Consider the following 23,920-nt stretch of genomic DNA (forward strand, 5'->3'; position numbering starts at 1 on the left):
GGTTTGTACTCATATGTTAATTTGTTTAGAACATTTTTCATCTTTTCTCCTAGTTGTCATTTTCATCCTCCTGACTTCAGGAAAAATAACACTTTTTTTTCTAAACCCTCAATTAAATTGACTTTTGATTAAATGTCTTCTTTACACTTTCAGGTTTTTCTCATGGCTTATAGTAATACTTTAATAAAATTAAAAGGGAAATGGTTGTTTGTTTCCATCACAAAAATGCAAGCTTTAGGAGTATAGATATAAATAACTGTCTAGTTCAGTGCTGCCTATTTGTATTTCTATGATGATGGAAACATTTTACTTTGCACTGTTTAATACTGCAGCCACAAGCCATATGTGACTATTGATACCTTACTGTAATAAGAGTATTTATTTAATTTCTGTTTATTTAATTCTAGTTAAGGTTTAAATTTAAATAGTCATATGTAGTAAGTGTCATCATATTGAATTGTGTACATTTAGCTTACCATGGTATCTAAAGTTATCAGCGTAGCACCTGGCATCGTAGATAATGAATTAATATATATTAAATAGACAACTTACTAGATTTTTTAATTGATCTTATTTTTAAATGATGAAACTGAAAAGGAAAGAAAGAGCATAACCAAGATTCATAAGTGTGCGCATTTAGTCTGATTTTATTTAATGTTATTTTTAAATAAGATTTGATTGTTGTTTGAAAATTAGCTCATTCAACTAAGTTCAATTGAATTAAAAATTCTTCAGTGTTATGGTTTAAATATTAAAGATTCAAATTTCTAATTCTCATTTTCCTCATATTTCAAATAGGCAACGTGATAGTAACTATGCTTTCATGTTAAAAATCTTAAATGCGATGTTTCTATAAAATCTTTTCACAACCCTTTGTATAAGTATTATTCAATAGATATTTACAATTATTGTTTTTATTTCTTAATTTATACTTTGTGGATCTTCTTTCTCTCCCCAAATGGACATAGTTTCTTCTATTTTGACTATTACATTTTAGAAACAATATGTAAACGTCATAGACATTTTATACTTATTTACTTCTTTTATCCTTAAGTAAACTATGGCCTTCCTAATAATAGGAATTTCATTTTATTAATTCTATATTTGCTTCATTGTAAAGCACTTGTTTCAAAGAACTTAGAAACACTTACCCAATGGATAAACTACAGAAAATTAAGGACCAAGCTCCTTTCCTAATTCATACCCAAATGCTTTTTTAATTTAGCAAAGCAATTTATTCTAAGTGCAAAAGCAAAGGATTCTTTTTATTTACTAAAGACATACTTCCATAATGTTTGACCTTATGTATATATTTATATTTATTATGTATACATATGTTATATGTATTAAAATATACATATATATACATTAAATATACATATATTTAAATACATGCTTAAAATGAGACAAAAATAACATTACACAAAAGTCATATGAACACTAAATAGCATTTTCATAGGTACTAGTCTGACAGTGCCCTCCTTCTCCACAGATCTTGATATTGTGATCAAAATGCTCTGATTGGTTCTTTGTGATTAACGACTCTATTGACAAAGAAAGGTCATGCATTGATGTCTAAACCCCACTAATACAATAATAAGTATTAAGAGTAGAAATAACTTCTCTCAAATATTAGAACATTTCCTATAGGGCATGACAACATGACTCATGAATAATCCTTGGTATATATAATTCACTGTTCATATTTTTTGTACATGTCTATGAACTCTAAGTTTTTTTTATAGATGTATTATAGAAATTTCCATTTCTTTATGATTTTAGAAACCAGAGAACAGTGGCAATTTTCTTTTGAATAGACAGAAATTCTGTACTGGAAGATTGACATATAGGTCAGGTACTTTTTGAACCACATTTGAACTGGAATTCAAGTTTCTTCTATCTTTTGGGCAGGTATCAAATTCTGTTCTCATGAAAATATTTTGGGCACAATTTGACATTTAGTGCATTGTGCATAATATTAAAGAATTATCTGTAAAATTATGCAAAAGCTATTAGTACTTGAGAAATAAATCTTTAGTTGTTAAATAGAAGGGGATTTATTAGGATACATAAAAAAGATGATGTTTGTGGTACTGGTATTCATTTTTTCCTTTATTAAAAAGGGATATAAATAAATTCCATGCTCGCTTTTCACAAATAGTTTGAAATTCTGGACAAATGACATCAGGCAAACCAAGTAGTAATTCTTAAACTTTTGTATTAGTAAACAGCAAAGGATCAGGAGTTAGCAAAAGAAGACACTGCCAATAGATTTTTTTCTGAGAAATTTCATGGATTTGAATTTCTCTTCAGTAGTTAATATAGTTCTAAAGAAATATATTACAAATCCAGAAAACTAATGCATTTCTTTTTCTGTTACTTAGCATTTAAAACACACTTTTAAAAAAATGAAAGAAAATTCATGTGAAAGAACTGGTTTTAGAATTTGTATTTCTTGTTAGTATGAAATGGTATACTCAAAGTTTCCTAAGACAAAGTTTCAAAAATATGTAACTTCATGTAATTGTCACTGTCACTGTCCTCCCATTGTTCATCGATTTGCTCGACTGAGTCCAGTAATGTCTCCATCGTGAGACTTGTTGTCACTGTGTTTGGCATATCGTGCGGGAGAAATACTCTCAGTAGCTTGCCAGGCTCTCTGAGAGGGGTGGAGGAATCGAACCTGGCTTGGCCGAACTGGCTGTGCACAAGGCCAATGTGCTACCGCTGTGCTATCACTCCAGCCAAACTGAAATTATTCAGTTAAAATAAAATATAAGCAACTGACATCACAGTTAAATCATAATTCTTAAAAGTAAAGTATTGTTTAGTTTATTAAAGTACAGAAAACTTTATTTTACTGTAATGAGTTTAAACTCAACCTTAAAAATTTTAACTTCTGCTAGTTACAGATGGTCACATATATTTGTAAATGATTTTATCCTTAATAAAAATTAGCATAGTGATATTGATGTGTGTGACTTTTAAAATCAAATCAGAAAATTAATCACAGTGATTAATTTTAAGTGATTTTGGTTCATATTAGTTCATTTGCTAATTATTTATCTCCATGTTTTATTCAGAGGGAACATATTCTGAGGGGACATAATAAATATGCACTGAGGCATTGGGGTTAATTTACAAACTAATGTTTAATAAAAAAAAATACTAAAACTTAAGTCATACCTTACAATTAATTCTTTTTTTTTTTTTTTGCTTTTTGGGTCACACCCGGTGATGCTCAGGGGTTACTCCTGGCTCTGCACTCAGGAATGACTCCTGATGGTGCCCAGGGGACCATATGGGATGCTGGGAATCGAACCTGGGTCTGCCGCGTGCAAGGCAAGCCCCCTACCCGCTGTGCTATCACTCCAGCCCCACAATTAATTCTTATGATGACGGTGGTACTTAGAACTATAATAAAGTCCAGGTAACAATATCGTTAAAACGAAAATAAATTACTGAAAAGTTAGTTTTTTATACATCTACTTAATGTTTTGGCATTTCTAGAATTTGAGTTGTGATTTAGGGAATAAAGCAAAGTATGACCAAGTACTATCAAAACACTCAGATTCCTTTTATAATCAATAACTAGGGGCTCTTGGGAAAATAATTTTCTCTTTTGGGCCTTTGCTATGTGTGAGATCTTTCAAATAAAAATTAATGACTAGTTCGATCCTCTTTTATTTTTATTATCAACTATTAAAACATTTAAAAATGGAACAAAATTCAATTTTATGCATGAATTCTATGTATTAAACTATGTATATCATTTTATGTTGTTTTTACTCATAAAAATGATGCCCTATTGTCCTTTCTGCTTATAGATGAATTGTACTTTAGTGTCATATTTATAGATATTCTGTTTTCTTTCATATTATTCCCTACTTCTTTGGAGCCATTTATTTGACTATCCTGAACTTTGGTATTGAATTAGAAAATATGACCTCTCTATCCTCACTCAATATAGAATCATTGAAAGTAGGCAAATATATTGGGATTCTTTTTCTGAACATGATGCCAAACTTCAATTGAATTATTGTATAGTTTATAACTTAGTCCACACACTAATTGAGATTCAAAGGGAGCACTATTAACAACTGCGTGTTGACAAGCACTGTTAACCATTGATGTGAGGAAAGTTTATAGGAGCTTCAAAGGGGATGATTTTGAGATCTCCTAAATATACATTTTCAGACTTAAAAAAAAAACTTTGTATAGCTCTTGAAGCAGAGTGGATAAAAAGATTTATGTTTGATGAGTTTCATTTTGATTCAAATAGGTAAGCTGTAGGCTTTGCTTTTCATATATAAAATAACACGAATTACCAAAGAGGAGGGCTCATTTTGGTCCAAAATTCTTAAGAAGACTGTTATATGAAATCCAGCGAACCCACTAAAATATGCAGTTCAGTACCTCATCTTGCTTTCCTCTCTATGAAAGGTCAAAAGTACCTCCTACTGTGATATGTCTGCAATCTCTGAAAGATTGATTAAATTTCTATATAATATGGAATTGCTGAATCTAGTGAACCATAACTTATGTAATTTGTATTATACTTTATCAGTCACCTTTTAAAAGTGTTTAAGAATGAAACTTTCCTTTGTGGGCAATGGAAACCTGAGAAATGCTTTCTTTGTAATAACTTTAACAGTTTGTTTGGTTTAATTAAGTTAAGTTGGTGTGGATTTCTAAAGGGATTAGAATGTAAAAATTGACTTCATTTTGGCATTTACATTTTGGAATGGAGAAGTTTGAGCATAAAGGATGAATTTTATGTTGTATAGCCAAGAATAATAAAAAATGTATTTTTTCACATTAGTGAAAGTGTGGTGAAGAGCTGTTTGAAAAATTCTATTGTTAACTTTTAGCTCAGAAGATAATATAAAAATATAAGTTATAGAAATGTATCCATTTCTGGAACTCTTCACCATATCTTGAGTTTTTTTTTAATACAAATCTATCTTTTCTCTACAGAAAGACAGAGAAAGTTCAGAAAAGTAAGATTACAAGTTTAGAGGTAAAATATGTTGCTCTCCAAGATGTGGAGAATGTTCACTTTCTCTTTCTCTGACTCATCACCCTCCCTTTAATTTATAATTCTCAGCCCATTTGAAAGCTCCCTGAAGGATAGTGCTCAAGGAGCTTAAGATCTTCAACTATGCCCATGACTGATCTACTTTGTATGTGAGAGAAGGATATTATGTACCTTAGAACATTTCCGTGTCTTTGAAAAATAGAGTTCATACTAGAGCTCCTTGAAAGTTATAGAGTCACTTCTAAAAACTCCTGCATGTGGATAGGTGATAAAAAATACATCCGTTTAGAATATTAGAGAAATACTCATTGCTGGTAATAGAATATAAGCTCCTCATATACTCTTCAGTGTTCTGTTTCATCTATCCTATTCTCTTCTTCCCTTCTATTTCTATCGTATTTGCCATTTATTTATCATTTAAGATGTCTTTACCATGCTCTGTTTAGCCCCAAGCCTTATAGACATTCTAACTTTATTATTCAAATAATTTTTTTCCTCTTACCTCTTAACACATTATATGGTTAAGTCCTATACATTTCTCAGATCTTAGTTTGAATATTTCTGCTTTGATATGATCAACTCCATATTGTTTTCTTGCTTTAATGTTCTATTGCTGCAAACGGGATCATATAAGAGCATGCATACCAGGGAAATGTAGTCTTACAGGTCTGTGTAGAATCCTGCCTTCCGGAATGGTTTCTAGAGCTATATGCCTTCTCTATATCATCACAAAACCAGTTCATCTATTTGCCTTTTTTCTGTGATTTCTTTGAATAATGTGAATTCTCTGTACCAGCGTCTAAACTTCATGAGAATAGGGAATGTTGTTTTGGGGAAGGTTCTCTTTGCCTGCTGCTATATTTTTCAATACTAAAATAATATTCATGTCCAGTGAGATAGTGCAGGCGGTAAAGCAATTGTTTTATACCTGGCTGCAGAAGTAGCCATGACCCTAGATCTAATTCCTGTCTCACCTTCACCATATAAGATTCCCGAGAACAGAGTCCCAGAAATAGTCCCTGAGCATGGCTGGTTGTGGTCCTCTACATCCCTCCATAAATCCTCCAAAATGTTCAATGTAATACAGTGCTCAACAAATAGTTAAATCAATTAATAACTTTTATTGATTAAATAAGTTAATCACAGAATAAGAATACAGTATGTTTGCCTACATTCAGATGGACTTTCTAGTGCCCATTCACAGAGATATTAACTTAATTAGAAGTTTTAGAATTCTGTCCTTGCAACATTGAAAGAAATGACTAAGAAGCCATTGCCCCAAATCAATCTTCGATATATTTTGATGTTACTTATTTATTTACAATGTTTTAGTGTTACTTATATGATCCACACCTAGACTGTTAGGTCCAAAGTTGACAGAATCATGTTTAGTCATCTTTGATTCTCATGACTAATACAGAGACATGTACTAGATACTCTAAAAAGTTTGCTAAATTTAACTTCACAAATACTAAGTATGCTTAATCTTGCTGTAGCACTGTCGTCCTGTTGTTCATTGATTTGTTCGAGCGGGCACCAGTAATGTCTCCATTCGTCTCTGTCATGTGCTAGTGTAGTCCAGTGGCGTCTGCTTGCTCCAAGAACATGGAGTGAGACTTGTTGTTACTGTTTTTGGCATATAGAATACGCCATGGGTAGCTTGCCAGGCTCTGCCGTGCGGGCAGGATACTCTCAATAGCTTGCTGGGCTCTCCGAGAGGTACAAGGGAATTGAACCCAGGTTTACCATATGCAAGGCAAATGCCCTACCTACTGTGCTATCTTGCAACTTCTAAATAACTGGTTTAAGTGTAATGTCATAAATTAACAATATTCCCTAACACATTTTAGTCATATTCATGTAGACCTCATTCTTCCTATGTGTACTTTTCTTCATGAAATAATGTTCTGAGAGAAATTTTTTGGGTCACACCTATCAGTGCTCAGGGCTTCCTCCTGTCTCTGTGATCATGGAATATTCCTGGCAGTGCTCAGAGGACCATATATGGTATTAGGGATCAAACTGCTTCATAGTGTGCAAGGCAAGTAGGTGCCTAGCCGCTATACTATCTCTCTGACCCCTAAAGTATACATTACCTTTACTAGTGAAATTAGAGGGACTTCAGCTATGGCAGTGAACTTGAATTTTGTTTTACTATTCAATTTGAATGATGGGGTGTCTAAAGAATAGGATAAAACTTTTTTTCTACGTATTTCATCTCTGTCACTGCATGTTCCACTGTAGGAATAGGCACAGCACACAGCAGGATTGCTGGATGCTGAGAACTTGACAGACTGTATGGAAAATGCAGTTAGAGATGAAAGTCTCTGATTAACAAGAATATGTATCAATATAGTTCAAGACAGAAGAAATGATTCTATGCAGTTTTTCAGGCTCCTTTTCAACTTCACAACTTGTAGACCTTCTGCCCACTGTACAAGTTTGATTTACTTTTTCTAGTTCTGTTGAATGCCATGTGTTTTGATCACCCAGATGGAAACTTATTGTTAATAAATGAAAAGGTTTCTGAAATTTGAGTAAGATTATTGTGGTAAAGAATTTTTTAAATGGGACAAATTCAAGCCTCTGAAAAAGTTGGAAGAATATCATACCACAAACATCTGTACAATCTCTAAATGTACCAATTGCTAATATTTATATTTATTTATATTATATGCCATCTCCATTTGTGTGTATAAGTGTATATTTTGCTAAACAATTTGAAAATAATCTACCTTTTGCCTAAGTTTGCATCCTATCTCGTAAATAGGACATTCTCCTACTGAGCCATGCAATTTAAGAAAAGTTAGATTGATGTAATAATGTTATCTATGTTAAAATTTCCCATATGTGTCAAAATGTTGTAGATTTTTAATAGTGACTTTTAAAAAATCCATATTTGTGAGAGTCTTTAAGAATAATACTAGAAACATTCTAGTGTTGGTAAAAATGTATACAATGGATATATTTGTGTAGATTATTAAAAAAATGATTGTTGTCATCTTTCCACTGATAGGACGGCATAGCTATATCAAGACTATTTCACAAGGTCAAGATATATAGTAGTGGTCTTTACTTAATGAAGTTAGAGTGAATTTCACCTTTAGTTAGAAGTGGGTCTTTGCTTATTGGATGCATGCTTTCATATTTAAATTGCATTCATACTTGATCTTTTGACCAAAGCAGCAGGAGACCAGTTTTTAAAAACCTACTCCTCTCAATTTAAAGGCAGTGATTAAAGGATATTCCAAGCTTTGAAACTGTTTTGAGTATTCTACTTAAGAAAATAAACACTAATTGAAAGGGCTAATCAAAAGCTCATCATCCTGAAGGGCACTTGGATTGTTCACAAGTGTGCAGCTTAGGTAGACAAGGTTCTCTTAGGAGGACCTCATCATCTAAGTACAGGGAACATAATGTATGCAAAATATGAGTCCCTGCACTGAATGGATCTTTATGATTAGAAATATATGTTTTGTTTTCTCACGCGTGTCCTTTTATCATGTTGAAACATTCTTCAGGACAATTTTCCAGTTTCTAATCTGTGTTTATGTATGTTTAATTTTATACTCAATCTCTGCTATTTGAAAAAATAATCAGTTTCGATAAACTTGTGTACATCACAAGCACACGCTTAACTAAAGTCTGTACCCTTTATTGCAGTTTCATGGTTCTCCCTAAGGGTTTATCAAAAATTCAGAGATGAAAAATCATTTCAAGATTTTTTTCAGATAGTTTTAGATGGTTCAGACAATTTCCTAAGCAGTAAAACTTCATGTAAATGGAGTTTTTCTTTCACTAGACTATAAATCAATATGTGTTAGCTTTAATGATGCATTGGTGATAAGGAAATAAGTAACTGTTATCTGATGAAAAGAGGACTGTGGAGAGCCCAGGAAGCTACCGAGAGTATCTTGCCTGCACGGTAAAGCCTGGCAAGCTACCCGTGGTGTAATCAATATGCCAAACACAGTAACAACAAGTCTCAAAATGGAGATGTTACTGGGCCCGTTCAATCAAATCAATGAACAATGGAAGGACAGTGACAGTGACAGGGTTGATAGTGGGGAACGTTGGTGGCTAGCTACTGAATCTGTTCTTGAAACTTTTACCATTAACAGATTTTTTTTTTGTTCACTACAAGTGCACTTATGCAAACCTAGGGAAAGTGAGTGAGATTGGAATGCATCTGGACTATGTATTCCAAATGATGTAATACTAATATTTAAGAGAATTATGAACATATTTGTAATAAGTGTGCATATAATTGCTGCAAAATTTGGTAGTAGGAAGAATTCTGTTTCTTTTACCAGGTGCTAAATCATCCATTTGTAGCTGATTCTGCATTACCCTGAGTTTTAGCACTCATTTTTGTCTTTCCATTATTATCAACTTGAATTCAAGATGAGGATGCACTTTGTTACTTTTGTCAAATTCTCTTTAAACCTAAAACCATTATTTCTAGTTTCTTCCATCTATCTGCAAGATATACACAATCTAGAATTCAGTCTTTATATATAATGGTCTCTTTCTGTCCTCTGTCCCCACACTCCCCAGTAACAAAATATTGCATAGAAATAAAATTCATTATAAGATATAGAATTCAGTTCTTTTCTGAATGTCCATCTTCAGAAATCCAAACACCTGGGTTAGTTAAATAGAACCTCAGAAAGCCATTTGATACTACCATGAAATTACTTTAAAATTCTTTATTAACTTGGTACATGTGACAATGGTATTTTGTAGGTTAAAATAATGCTTTGTTATCCATTTGGCACACTATTAAAATTAAGATAGCAAGTATAAGTAATACAATTTAGGCAAAAAAATAATTTAGGTTACCCAGTAGTAATAGCTCATGTGTAAGGTTATTGTGAGGAGTGAATGAAAAATGCATGACTGGTGATCATCTGTAAAACATTCAATAATGATATCTGTCTGTGCTCTTGTTATTCTTCACGTTTTAGTTGTCCAGCAAAGAAATGAAATCACAGTGACTCATTTATTTTTTTTTATTTAATATATGACCCTAGGTCTAAACAATAAAGAATGTGAATCTAGTAGTATAAAGATGTGGGAGGTTCCTCTCAGGATGGGAGATGCGTGATGAGAGTAGACTATAGACCGAACATGATTTGCCACCCAATGTCTCTTTTGAAAACCACAGCACTCAAAAGAAGAGAGATAACAAAAAGGAACGCCCTGCCACTGAGGTAGGGGGGATGGGGGGAGAGGGACACTGGGATCAGTGGTGGTGGAGAATGGGAACTGGTGGAGGGATGCGTATTTGATTATTGTATAACTGAAACCCAAGCACAAAAATTTGTAAGTCTACAACTGTACCTCATGGTGTTTCACTACAAAAAATTTAAAGAAAAAAAAAGATGTGGGAGCCCCTTTGGGAAAGAATATAAGTCTGTCTTTATTTAGTTATGATTCCTATCATGTTTATCCATTCAAAGAAAGGAAATATGCTTTAAAAATTTAAATACTATACAGACTCTGTATCTTGTGTACTCTTTATGATAAGCACCCTAAATTAATAATTATTATACAAATAATTACATCTTCTCAGTGGACTCTGGCATAGTGCTTTGGATTAAGAGGAGAAATATATTGAGACTTACTACTTTAGTAGATTACTATTATCTTAAAATGGTGATTTTTGGATAAAATTCTGTGTTTATCACAGTATCCAGTCCATAATAGGAAGTGCTGCCATTAACATTAATATCAGTATATTACATAATACCAACAAATATTTGTTGAATTAATGAAAAGTAAAAATTTAAGAATCTTACATATCTAAAAGTCAACATTGTGAGGTAATGACCTTATGTTCCACTACAACTAAACTCCAGAGTGATGGGAACTTTTTGAAACTCCAAACTAAGATTTTAGTATTTTATAGTCAATAAAATCAGAGATTTCATAGTTTCCATTTCTCCCTAGGCTGGAACTGTTTACTATGTGATATCCTGCTTTAAATCAATAAAGTTAAGCTGCCAGTGATCTCCAAAAGGCTTCATATTGCAGAACATACAAATCTGAAACTTGAAAGTGTCATGTGTATGTTTTAGTGCTGTAAAGAACATCAACATTTTTTCCCCTGAGTATTCAGAATCTTTGTGGAAGTACTGGGAATTATATAATTCTTTGTATGAGAATAGAAACTGTTAATTACCTATCACTTTTATAGTATAGAATTATAGAGAACTTATATTAATCTTGTCTACACTTAACCACAATAGAGCTACGCTATGTAGTATACCTCTCTTCCTCTGTATTGTCACGGATGTCAATAAACATACAGACTAGCTAAAATAGATATTGTGAATAGGTTTGATTCACGAGAATTATGCTTTTAATATAGGAAAATATGTGTTGCATAATTTGAAGTTTTCCCTCTCTTCAAGCACTTTATATTGTTTTAGTTGATAACTTTACAGCAGACTTTTATTTACATCCTTTTTCCTAAACCTAGTGTAAACAGCAAGATGTAGCCAGAAATCTGAAGATAAGGAATTAGCAGCAAATTTCTCAACACTGCAGTCCAATCATTTTTATTACTTCCTTACTCTACTATTTTAATTCTTATTTCAATAAAGACTTCTATCCTTTTTTTTTTCAATTTCTAATTTTTATTTACTCCTATCCTTTTTGAAGGTTCTAAGCTGCTGCCATTGAAAGGTGAGGGTAGGTAAGAGGTTCGTTCTGTTGTGGTGGGTGAAGGTGAGAATAAAAAGTTCAATGATTAATGGGTAAGTACCTGTGGCACCTGGCTCCCAGGACTGTGTGACAGGGACTTACGTGTTTCAGTCTTGATAACTTTATACACAAGTCAAATCAGAGACAAATAAGTTGCAGCAGCTACATCACTGAAAGAAATAGGAAGCCTCTTTTTTCTTCTTTTCTTAAAATTGGAAAACCTACTTGCAAGAAGATGAAAATCCGTATTTTATAATCCATCGCATCAATGATAATTTAAGTATATTTTTATCCAACTTCTTGTGCTAAGAAATTAAGTTAAAATTAACAGAAGTAATGTTTATATTATTTAAAATTTTATAATATTAATGGATAGGTTATAGAAATCGATAGGATAAGAACATATTTATAGTCAAAATGTCATAAACATATCCATAGGAAGATGTTACAAAATGTTGTAAAAGTTGTTTATACTTGACATTGACTAAACTGAATAATAGGTCAGTTAGTGACCATGTACTAGGTAAAAGCGACCCTATTCTCAGGTATGTAATGATATAGTAAAGATGAGTGTGAGAGATAACATCAAGATTTACACATTCTTTTCTATTGTGGATCGTCTATTCCCAGATGGTCAGGCCTGTTTCAAAGAATTGGAAAAATACACTATGCTCATTTTATTATGTAACATTTTTGCTTAGCAGAAACATCATTTGTATTACATATCACAGAATTAATTATCCAGAGTAGTTAATGTTGTTAAAGACAGTTGCACGTATAAGACACCAGAATTACAAAAAATAATATTGACTATTGACTATAGTTTTTATTACTCTGATTTGGAACCCAGAGGTCTACATTTTAGGCCTGCCTTGTGGACTCTAATCTTTTCCTCTAAGCCATGTCTACTTCTCTTTATTTAATTTTCCACATCTATAAGATTAGGACGCAATATTGGATAATTGCTAAGCAAATATAAATGATTACATTCATGTTAAATCATCTTTTAGAAATGTATGAACAAGATTAATACTAATTTAAACATTTGATCAATAAGAAACGATGGGTGATTTTTTTCCCTATTGTTTTGTACATTGTTACAAGTAAAGGGCAATTACATGCCAAGAAGTGTAGAAAAATATGACTGTTAGATATATTCCTGGTTTGAACAGTCATATTTCTTATTAAGAAAATATATTAGAATGCCTTATGAAGTTTATGAACTTGTAATTTGCTCCTGTAATTACATGAGACTCTGTCATACCCATCCTTCTACACTTTTATAATTGAGGGGCTTCTGCCTACAATAAATGTGTTGAATCAGATATACATATGCTTAATGGATTTAAAGATTGGCCATGGCTTATGCAAAATAAGAACAATCCTTAGAACACTTTAAAGGCTCCCTGCCACAAATTGCTTTTGCAATTTTCATTTCATTTTAACTATAAAGTTAAGGCATCTTTAGTTATTTTTATTTTAAATTGCTCCTGCTGTTGTTCTCTTCCTAGGAAGTAGCCACTATTCTTTCTCCTTTCTTCTGGCCATTGTAATCTTTCTTACATGAATAAAAACAAAGTGGTTTATTTTATAAAAAATAAAAAGAGTTTTAAATTCTCCCTTGCAGTTGCAAAGAAAATGCCTTACCATTATCAAATTGAGAATGGGATAATGTAGTGCAGTTACCAGTGAGTTTTATCAATGACTCTTTTCCATGGTATTCCAGAAACACTTTCTGCTGCATCCTTTAACATTTGTAGTTGCAAAAGTTTATTCTGAAAACAAAGTAGATATGGAAAGGCAGGTGATTGATCAAGGCAAAAATTAAAATTGGGTACCAGTGGTACAATCTTTTACTTTTTGGCCCAGAGGAGTCCTGATATAAATTAATTGTTTCTGTGATTCTTAGACCTTCATCAATCAGATGTAAATTACACCATGCACGATTGGCTGCCTTTCCATTCTCCAGTTTCCTTTAGAGAGCTGTTGACCGCCAACTGCTAGAGACTCAGTGGAGCAGCAGCCTGTCCGTGCCTCTCTGGGACCACAGACAGAGGAAAGAAGCTGACTTGTAAGCACAATAGCGTCCCTAAAGATGCAGCCAGCACCCTTGCAGAGTAATTTTAGTTTGGGGCATGAGAGACAGTTTTTCGAACCAGGTCTAATGTTAGCCAAACCATGTGAGGCGAACGTTTGATATTTTAAAATGGTTTCAGATCAGTCTAAGATGGATGTTAGAACACAGAACACCCAGCAGACAGGAGATCTGAACATGAAATTAATCTCTAGATTTATTAGTGAAAAACAAATATAGATAGATGTGCTCAAAAACAGATGTAAGACACTTTATGCACCTACACAAGTAACTGCAATATAGCTGATAAAGTAACATAACAGCCCCCAGCAAGAAGCCTTGTGATCACATTTGTAGTTGGGCACTGAATTTAGCCCCAAGATAAACAAGATCCACTTTTAATCTCACAACAATTTTCTGTTCTAAAAAAATTCATGTTAAGACAGTGAGTGATTAGAGGCAGCAGTGTTGCTTGTTTCATATGTAAAATAAGAAAGAGTGTTGGAAAACATAGAAAGGCAGCTTTTCAAAGAAATTTCTCAATTAAAATTTAAACTTCTTTTGGTAAATGAGAAAATTAGATGATCCAAATACATGTAATGTAGGTTTTTCTAAAGCATTCATTGAGATCTTCCTGGTTTTGTCTTCACGGTAACTTATTTGTGTTTATGAGTTTCATTTTGAAACAAACAGAAATGGAGAGTTAGCACAGAAGGTTATGTGCTTGCTTTAAACACAGTTGATTCCTGTTATTTCATATATTCTTGTGAGCCAAGGCAGATCTCTGAATGCAGAGCAGGAATAAGTTCTGAGGATCTCTGGGTATGCCCTATACACCCTCCCTCCACACACAAATGAGACACATTGAAATATGCCATATGAAGCAAGGGAGTGAACCCAGAGCTAGAGTGTCAGACTGTCAGGGTCCTAATATTGACTCAGTGTTGACTTTGTTTCTTTTAACCTCTTCAGTCTTTGATTTTTGGCTTGTCTATAAAATGGATATGAATACACTTCACAAATCAACACATTATAAAGAATAAATGAGGTAATAATATATAACAGTAGCTGAATGTTAGTCAAGTGTTAACTACATGTTGCCATATTATTTTATGTATTTTATCTTGAATTCATTTAAACCACTATAAAAAGTGAAAATATTACTCTAAGAATTTGTTTTTAATTGAAACATGAAGGTCTTCTTAGAAATTCCCTGTAGGTTTCTAGAGACAAATAGAAATATTAAATACAGTTTCAGCTCTGTAGCTTACATCTGATTATTAGTGAGGGGGTTCCACTGTGATTAAATTTTTAACTTTCATTTCTGAATTTATTTCTCATTGTTTGAGAATCATGAGATTAAATACTTGAGAAGGATGACACTTGTGGAAGTTCTGATCAGGATCTGGCCCACAGTAGATTCTAAATAAACATTAATTTTTAAGATACACATTTGCCTTCAGTATAGGGAAGGGGATGAATGATTCATGTTCCATCTCCCCACTCCCCAATAAACCTGTTTTCATCATATTATTTGAGTCTAAGATACTCCTATGAATTTTTAAAAAACTTTTTAGAACATTTTTTAAACAATTTAAACATTTTTTAAAAAAACTTTTTACAGTAAGATAATTGTCCTGGAAAAAAATCACTAGAAAGTAACTTAGGCTTCACGCCCAACTGAGGCCATAAGTTGCCCCTCATGAACGGCTCTCCGGCATGGCCATGGCACCAGCGGCACATGGAAGTAATCCAGAGCCCAGCAGCTTGCAGAAGAAATGTGAATGGACTATGCGTTAAACTCCAGTGCCATGTACCCCCAGGGAGGGAAAGGATGTCTGTCTCTTCCGTTTTTCCCCTCTCCCCTGGCAGCATGGTGACTGCTGCCTCAGAGCTTATTGGAAAGCCAGGTATGAGCCAGCAGTGATGGGGCAACTGCTGCCTCAAGGGAGGGGGGGCAGAACCAGCTGGTCCTTCATACCCAACCAAGGCCTTGAGTTGCCCCACACGAGCAGATCTCTGGCACAGCCATGGCACCAGATGCACAGAAACCAATCTTGTAACTATCTGGCTCTTGGCAGAAATCTCCCCAGATTTAATTAATAAAATATCAGAAATCCAAAATCATGCAATCACAATAGCGGCTGCGTGACATCATATGGTTTTCATAACAAGCATAGAAAAAATATTTCACAATGCCTTTTCAGCAGTTCTGATTGTTAGGGGGGAATTCCAAACAATAATGGTGCATCTTTTGTCAAAATAATGAATATATTCAGCGTAGAGAGAGAGTTAAGTAGAAATCATCTGCCTCACATGCATCGGGAGGGGTGGGAGGGGGGTATATTTGGGTTCTTGGTGGTGAAAAATAATTACTGGTGAGGGGAGGGGTGTTTGACTATTGTATGACTGAGACTTAAACCTGAAAGCTTTGTAACTTTACTCATGGTGATTCAATAAATGAATTTAAAAAAAAAAGAAAGTAACTTAGTGGTGTTATTCACTATAGTCATAAGATACTGGAACTTCTTAGAGAGGATTGTTGTACTCAATAAAGATAAGATAGAACATATAATTCCTTCTGATTGCTTAGGAAATTTTCTATTGTTGGCTGGCTATGGGAAATCAAGAACTCTTGTTGGAATTTTCCGCTTAGCTATCTCCTTAAACTGAGAATAGTCTTCAGTTGACATCTAGAAAAAAAATCAAGGCTCTCATTCATAGAAGTATTTGGAAGTAAATGTTGCTGAATCCATATGATTAGGTAAGTGGATCTTTCAAGGTTCTAGCTCTTAGATGAGAATTGAAGTTTGGCCAATATATCTTGTAATATTGACAAAGGATTCACTTAAAAATGCCAGGAGTTCTAAGCAAAAAAAATTTGAGATGATATATTTTGTTTATAAATTTAATTAATTTGAGACAATATTAGTTTGCAGAACAATGCATAATTTAGGGGTATGATTTTACACCTATTATAAATATGTTGCTGTGCCATACCAGTCACTAAGTTTTCAGAAAATCAATATTCCTCCATCATATGAGGCCTTCACCTCTTATAATTCCTCTCTCTCAAATGGTAACCATCGTTCTGTGGGAGGAGTTTAAAGGCCTTTTTTTTTAAAATTTTGACTTTGTTATTTCTAGATACCGCATATGAATGAGATAATTTATATCTGTTTTCCTTCTTCTGACATATTTCTTTTATAACAACAATCCTTGTTGCAAAGGCTAGGTTTTGCCTTTTTCATAACGAGTTGAATTTTATTATAGCAGTACATGTGCCTTGTGTTAAGCCAGAAAGTTTGTGGTAATTTCTTATGCAGTAATAGATTTTTCCCCATTTAATCTTAAAACAGGTATCTTAGTTCCTATTAAAGTTGTTTTTAATTTTGGTAACAGTTACTTCCTGGAACGAGTTTACAAAGGAGAATCAGAGGCATACAAAATTGTAAAAGTATTTTATTACAATATCTATAACTGAAATTTTGAACTTGAATCCTCACAATGTTGCTATTTGGTTAGATATGTCCTCTATGATCTTTAATTAAATTGATTTTAAGATACATGATATCTTATAAAACTTAGGTTTTAGGACTAGTCAAGTCCTAAATAGCCAAGAAAACCCAACATAGTTCAAAGTTAATAATCACTATATTACTGTCATCCTGTTGTTTGTCGATTTACTCAAGCAGGAGCCAGTATTGTCTCTATTCAAACCAGCCCTGAGATTTTAGCAGCCTCTCTTTACTCGTCTTTCCCAATGATTGGAGGCTCTTTCAGGGTCAGTGGAATGAGACTTGTTATAGTTTCTAGTTTTGACATATCGGATACGGCAAGGGGAGCTTGCCAGGCTCTGCCCGTGTGGGCGGGATACTCTCAGTAGCTCACTGGGTTCTCTTCAGAACTTTCTCTCCATGATTTGTTTTCTACTGCCTGAACTCCATCAAACATGGTGTGGTAATTATGGAAAATGGGTAAGAAGTGTCTTATGATGTGTGGCGTGGCCCCAGAAAGTGGCCTGGAGCTTGGCGGTCGTTGAGTAGTGGAGGTCAGCTGCCAGGGCTGGGTCACCTGGGGTGGGAAGGGCTCCCGCCCACCCCCCTCTGAGTTTCCCTGAGGGAAAACAGCCTGGCCTGGAGTCTGGTGGTATGGTTATGGGGGCCTCATTTTATACTCCTGTCTGGGAGGAGCAATGGTGAGTTCTGGAAGGTGGTCGATGAGGAGATTATCTAGTACCAGCAGAGTATGGCTTATGGAGACTGGGGGAAGCAGGCAGAAGATCTCTGCTTCCAGATCCCATTGAATCCAGAGTCCAAAGTCACAAAGATTCGCATTACCTGAGTTCCGTGGGACTTCACTCCTGTGTGAGGCTCAGCCTGAGCATCCGGGAAGTGACCTGGAGCATGGTGGTGGTTGGGTAGTGGAGGTTGGCTGCTGGGGCTGGGTCCCCTGGAGTTGGGAGGGCTCCCGCCCGCCCCACTCTGGGGTTCCCCGAGTGAAAGCAGCCTGATGCGGAGTCCAAAAGTATTTTTTGGACCCCCAAAATAGTATTTTTCATGTATTTAGCACCTATTATTAACTTTCAGAAACCTCCTGTGGAGCAGAAAGTTAATAATAGGTGCTACATAAATGAAAAATGATATTTTGGGGATCCACACAAGCTGTGCCCAGGATTTACTTCTGGCTTTGTGCTTGGTAATCACTTCTGGAGGTGCTCAAGGGACCACATTAACCCTTGCACTATTTCTCTGGCATCATGCAAACTATTTTATTTTCTTTTGTATTTTAGGTCAAACCTAACACAGGGCTTATTCCTGACTCTGTACTAAGGGATCACTCTTGATGGGACTTACGGAATCATATGTGGTGGCCAGGATAGAACTGGGATCAACTGCATGCAAGTCAAGCACCCTACCCTCAGTCTATCACTCTGGCGTCTGTGAAAACTATTTTATTTTAACAATATCTGGAAACTTTTCTATAACATTAGTTTGTCCTCGCTTCTCCCAGAGGGAGCTTAGGTTTATTGAGTTACTCCCACCGACAGTGCTCTCAAGGCACACCCAATTACATCAGGCACTAATAATCCTATATTGCTTTTCTCTTTCCTTTATGTCCTTTGCTTGGGTTAGCAATTTAGCAATGTCCTTTTTGTATAGACACAGGAAGATAATTGGTGATATGCTTTTGTAACATGGGAGTTGACTCTAAATAATATTTACTCCTGGGTATCCATCATATTTGCTTGACTTAAGCTTCAGTTCCCTTACTTCCTTATACCCCCACCCAAAGGAGGATACCAATGAAGGAATTGTATGGATCCAGGTGAAGCTATAAACTATCCTTGCATCAAAAAGGGACAAGTTAAATGCCATAAGAAATATAAGAGCACAGTCATGGAACAAACTCTGTCATGCCCCAGAAAGAAGTAACTGATGCACCTGCTGGGGTTAGGAAAGATTAACCTGGCCTGAGGTCTATATATATATATATATATATATATATATATAGAGAGAGAGAGAGAGAGAGAGAGAGAGAGAGAGTTGTCCTCAGGAAGAGTCAACCTTTAAGCTTAATATATCTCTTACTGTGGTCATACAAAATGACTAGAAATGAATGGATTACTGATAGAAGAAGGGAGAAAGTAATATGCCCTTAGATAAAACCATCCTTTAGTGGATCTCATAGTAATCTAGAGTCTTGAACCCCAGACGATATTTTGTCCCTGAGTTCTCTTAAAACTTCCCCCCGAAGGAAGGGCTTTATATCTATTTATTGTTATGATAACGTTCAACCCCAGCTATGTATAACATCATCCTTCACAATTTCTATATCACTACTCTCAAAAAGAGAAGTGAAAATGAAATTAAAGATCACTGACTACCAACAAGCCTGGGACCCTGTTCCTTTTATTCCTTGTTCCCTCACCTACCTGTCGCCATCTGCTGGCCTGGAGAGGTGGTTCTCGGCCATCGAATAAATTCGTTGCGTGCTCACAATTTTTGAACTTGGAGAGAAACTATCTTATAATCCTTGGTTTTGTTCAAATGTTTATGCAGGCAGGCAGGGAATCAAAACACTTAATAGATTTCTGAAAGAGATATTGAGAATATTATTTAAATGTGTTTGTCACCATGAAGATTTATTTTTTTTTTATTTTATTTATTTATTGAATCACTGTGGGAAAGGTTACAAAGCTTTCAGGTTTAGGTCTCAGTCATGCAAATATCAAACACATTTCCCTTTACCAATACTTATTTTTTACTATGAAGAACCCCAATAAAACCCCACCCCCCACCCCTCCCCGTCCCTGTGAGGCAGATGAATTCTAGTTAACACTCTATCTGCTTTGATTAGATTCATTGTTCCAATAAAAAATTCACCACTATTATTTAGAGTTTACCCCCCCCCCCAAATCAGACATGCTGAAAAAGCATTGTGAAGTGATTTGCTTTCTACAGCTGGGTTCAAGAATTAAATGTTGGTTTTGGATTTCTGCTATTTTACCTATTCACCCTGGAAGTATTTCTACTGAAAGTCAGATAGTTAAGAAATTGGTTTCTGTGTTCTGGAGTCGTGGCCGTGCTGGAGAGCCGCTCGCGGGGGGGCAACCGGTGGCCTCGGTAGGGCGTGAAGGGCGGAGCGAAACGCCCCCCTTCCCATGAGGTTTTAGTCGCCCCCACACTCCCGACTCATACCTGCTGTCCACAAGGCTCCCATGTGGCTGCCATTTATCTTTCCAGAGAGGAGAGGGCGAATGGGGCAACACCCTTTCCCCTCTGGCAGACTTGATGGGCTGGATCAACGCATAGTCCGTTCACTTTTCTGCTCCAAGCTGCTGGGTTCTGCATTAAGTCCTTGTGCTTCTGGGGCCGTGGCTGTGCTGGAGAGCCGCTCGTGGCGGGTGACTGGTGACCTCGGTAGGGCGTGAAGGACGGACTGGAACGCCCCCCTTCCCATGAGGTTTTAGTCGCCCCCACACCCCCGGCTCATACCTGCTGTCCACAAGGCTCCCATGCGGCCGCCATCTTTCTTTCCAGAGGGAGGAGGGCGGAAGGGAGCAACACCCTTTCCCCTCTGGGCAGAAATGATTGCCTGGATTAACGCATAGTCCTTTCACTTTTCTGCTCCAAGCTGCTGGGTTCTGCATTAAGCCCTTGTGCTTCTGGGGCTGTGGCCGTGCTGGAGAGCCGCTCGTGGGGGGCAACTGGTGACCTCGGTAGGGCGTGAAGGACGGACCGGAACGCCCCCCTTCCCATGAGGTTTTAGTCGCCCCCACACCCCCGGCTCATACCTGCTGTCCACAAGGCTCCCATGCGGCCGCCATCCTTCTTTCCAGAGAAGAGAGGGCGAATGGGGCAACACCCTTTCCCCTCCGGCAGACTTGATGGCCTGGATTAACGCATAGTCCTTTCACTTTTCTGCTCCAAGCTGCCGGGTTCTGCATTAAGTCCTTGTGCTTCTGGGACTGTGGCCGTGCTGGGGAGCCGCTCGTGGGGGGCAACTGTTGACCTCGGTAGGGCATGAAGGACGGACCGGAACGCCCCCCTTCTCGTGAGGTTTTAGTCGCCCCCACACCCCCGGCTCATACCTGCTGTCCACAAGGCTCCCATGCGGCCACCATCCTTCTTTCCAGAGAAGAGAGGGCGAATGGGGCAACACCCTTTTCCCTCTGGGCAGAAATGATGGCCTGGGTTAACGCATTGTCCGTTCACTTTTCTGCTCTAAGCTGCTGGGTTCTGCATTAAGTCCTTGTGTTTCTGGGGCTGTGGCCGTGCTCCAAACTTAACTCTGATTTTCAGGGAGAAAGATTGGGTGGTTTACTTCTCATTGATCACTTTGTATATAGAGAGATGTCGCGCGGCCGCGCGGTTTTGAGAAAAAGTCCTCGTTCCCGCATACTCGAGCTGTGTTTGTAGAGGCTTCTGGTCACCGGGGTTCCATCTGGGGGAGGCGGGATGCGGCACCTACTCCATCTGGAACTTGCCGGTGATCTCGGCTCTTTTTGGAACCTGTTTTTTCTTTTTTTTTTCCCCTCCGGGATCTGTGGTTCCCGCACCCTCCATGTGTTCCTTCTCTTATGCTGCACGCTTCAAAGATGGCGCTGGGGGGCGGGCTGTGGGCGTGACTTTCGGAATCAGAGGTTACCTGGGAGGTGTAGTCCTGCAGATTTGAGAAAAAGTCCTCGTTCCCGCATACTCAAGCTGTGTTTGTAGAGGCTTCTGGTCACCGGGGTTCCATCTGGGGGAAGCGGGATGCGGCACCTACTCCATCTGGAACTTGCCGGTGATCTCGGCTCTTTTTGGAACCTGTTTTTTCTTTTTTTTTTCCCCTCCGGGATCTGTGGTTCCCGCACCCTCCATGTGTTCCTTCTCTTATGCTGCACGCTTCAAAGATGGCCGAAGATTTATTTTATAATGAATAAATTGCTTCATTGGTGTTTAATATGATAAGACAATATGTGATTATTCAATAGGTTTGCTTTTTAAGTGAAAATGAGAGTAGCACCTGTTAAGGAAGCTTTGCCATATGAAAACCAAAATTATCAATTAGAAGATAAAAAACAAGCCCCCTTGCACCTATTCCCAATATCGATCTTAAAACTCTAAAACAGCTAAAAATAAAAAGTTGTTCTTCAATCCTTTTCCATACCATATACTACTTCAGATTAACAAAGAAGAAATTCTGATTCTTTTTGCTTTCATAATTAGTATGTTGTAACCTTTCTAAATCATACTTATGAGAAATAAAGATATTCAGTTTTTACTGTCTCTATGAAATAGACATTGAAAATAATTGTATTTGTATTACAACATAGATAATCAAAATACTTTACTTTAGGAAATAAGATGGAAGGATATGCTAATTATAACTGGAAATGAAATATCCTAATTCTTATCTATTCAATTACTCATTGATTTCCTTATGTTGAATATTCGCCCTATGTTACCTAATGTCTAAAGTGCTAGGAATGTGAAGGTGATAAAATACCTTAGTGCCAATGTTGCAGAATTTAAGCACTTTAATTTCAACAATTAATAAAGGCAAGATGAAGAGCTTTTGACTAGATTACAAAGGACCCTTAAGATATAACATCTATCAATTCAATCTAAGAAGCGTCTTGATTATTGGTCTCATTTACTTTGTTTTCCTAAAAGTCAAAGTTGTGCTAGTTAGTATAGTAAAATAAAAACAAATTTTAACATACAAGTACATACACAAATATTTAATTGAGGGTAACAACTAGAGCTCATTAATAATGATTTCAGATCCTTGGTGAAAGAACCAATCAAGTCCTAATACTCTTGAGTCTTTCCTACCCAAAAATAATTTCAAAAAAATAAATACAACATATACACATTAATGAAAATATTATAATACATATTTAAGTTCTAATAACTTTTGATTCTTTGGCATGTGAACCTATTTAATTTTTTAGAAGTAAAGTCATGTAAATGGTGTAATCATCTCTTTCATACTGGTAAGCAAGTGTGTATGAGTAGAACATTGATGTATCCCTTATATTTAAGTAATGCCAATGGCCTCAGTAGTGATTTTAGTAGTGATTAATGCCTGAAAAGCATTGTGATAGATTTGATATTCTAAAAATTATTTTCAACCCTTTCCTACTGAACCTTTTCTGACTGAATATTGTACTATTCCATCTAATTAATATCAAACATTGCATGAAATTTACTTTGGTCGATATAATGTGTTAAAATTATGTGTATTACTTAAAACTTTTTAAGGGTTATCATAAGTTCTCTAAAAATCATTTTTCTCTGCCGTTAGACCAGATGTTTCTTTAACAGTGGCTCATTTCAAACACTCATTCCCTGTTGGTGGGATTGAAATTTGTTCAGCCTCTGGATATGTTTCTAAAATAAAAAAATATAACAACACAATGTGATCCAGTAATTATACTTGTTGATACCTACCTGAAGAACACAAGTACACTTCCTTAAGAAATTATACATATATATGTGTATATATATGCATACTTATGCATTTATGTACATTGCAATACTGTTTATAATGGCTAAGATCTGGAAACACCTCAAGTACCAAATGACACATGAATGCCATAAAAAAGTTAT

The sequence above is a fragment of the Sorex fumeus genome, unplaced genomic scaffold (genome assembly GCF_029834395.1).
Source record: "Sorex fumeus unplaced genomic scaffold, SorFum_2.1 ptg000054l, whole genome shotgun sequence".
In the NCBI taxonomy this organism is placed as follows: domain Eukaryota; kingdom Metazoa; phylum Chordata; class Mammalia; order Eulipotyphla; family Soricidae; genus Sorex; species Sorex fumeus.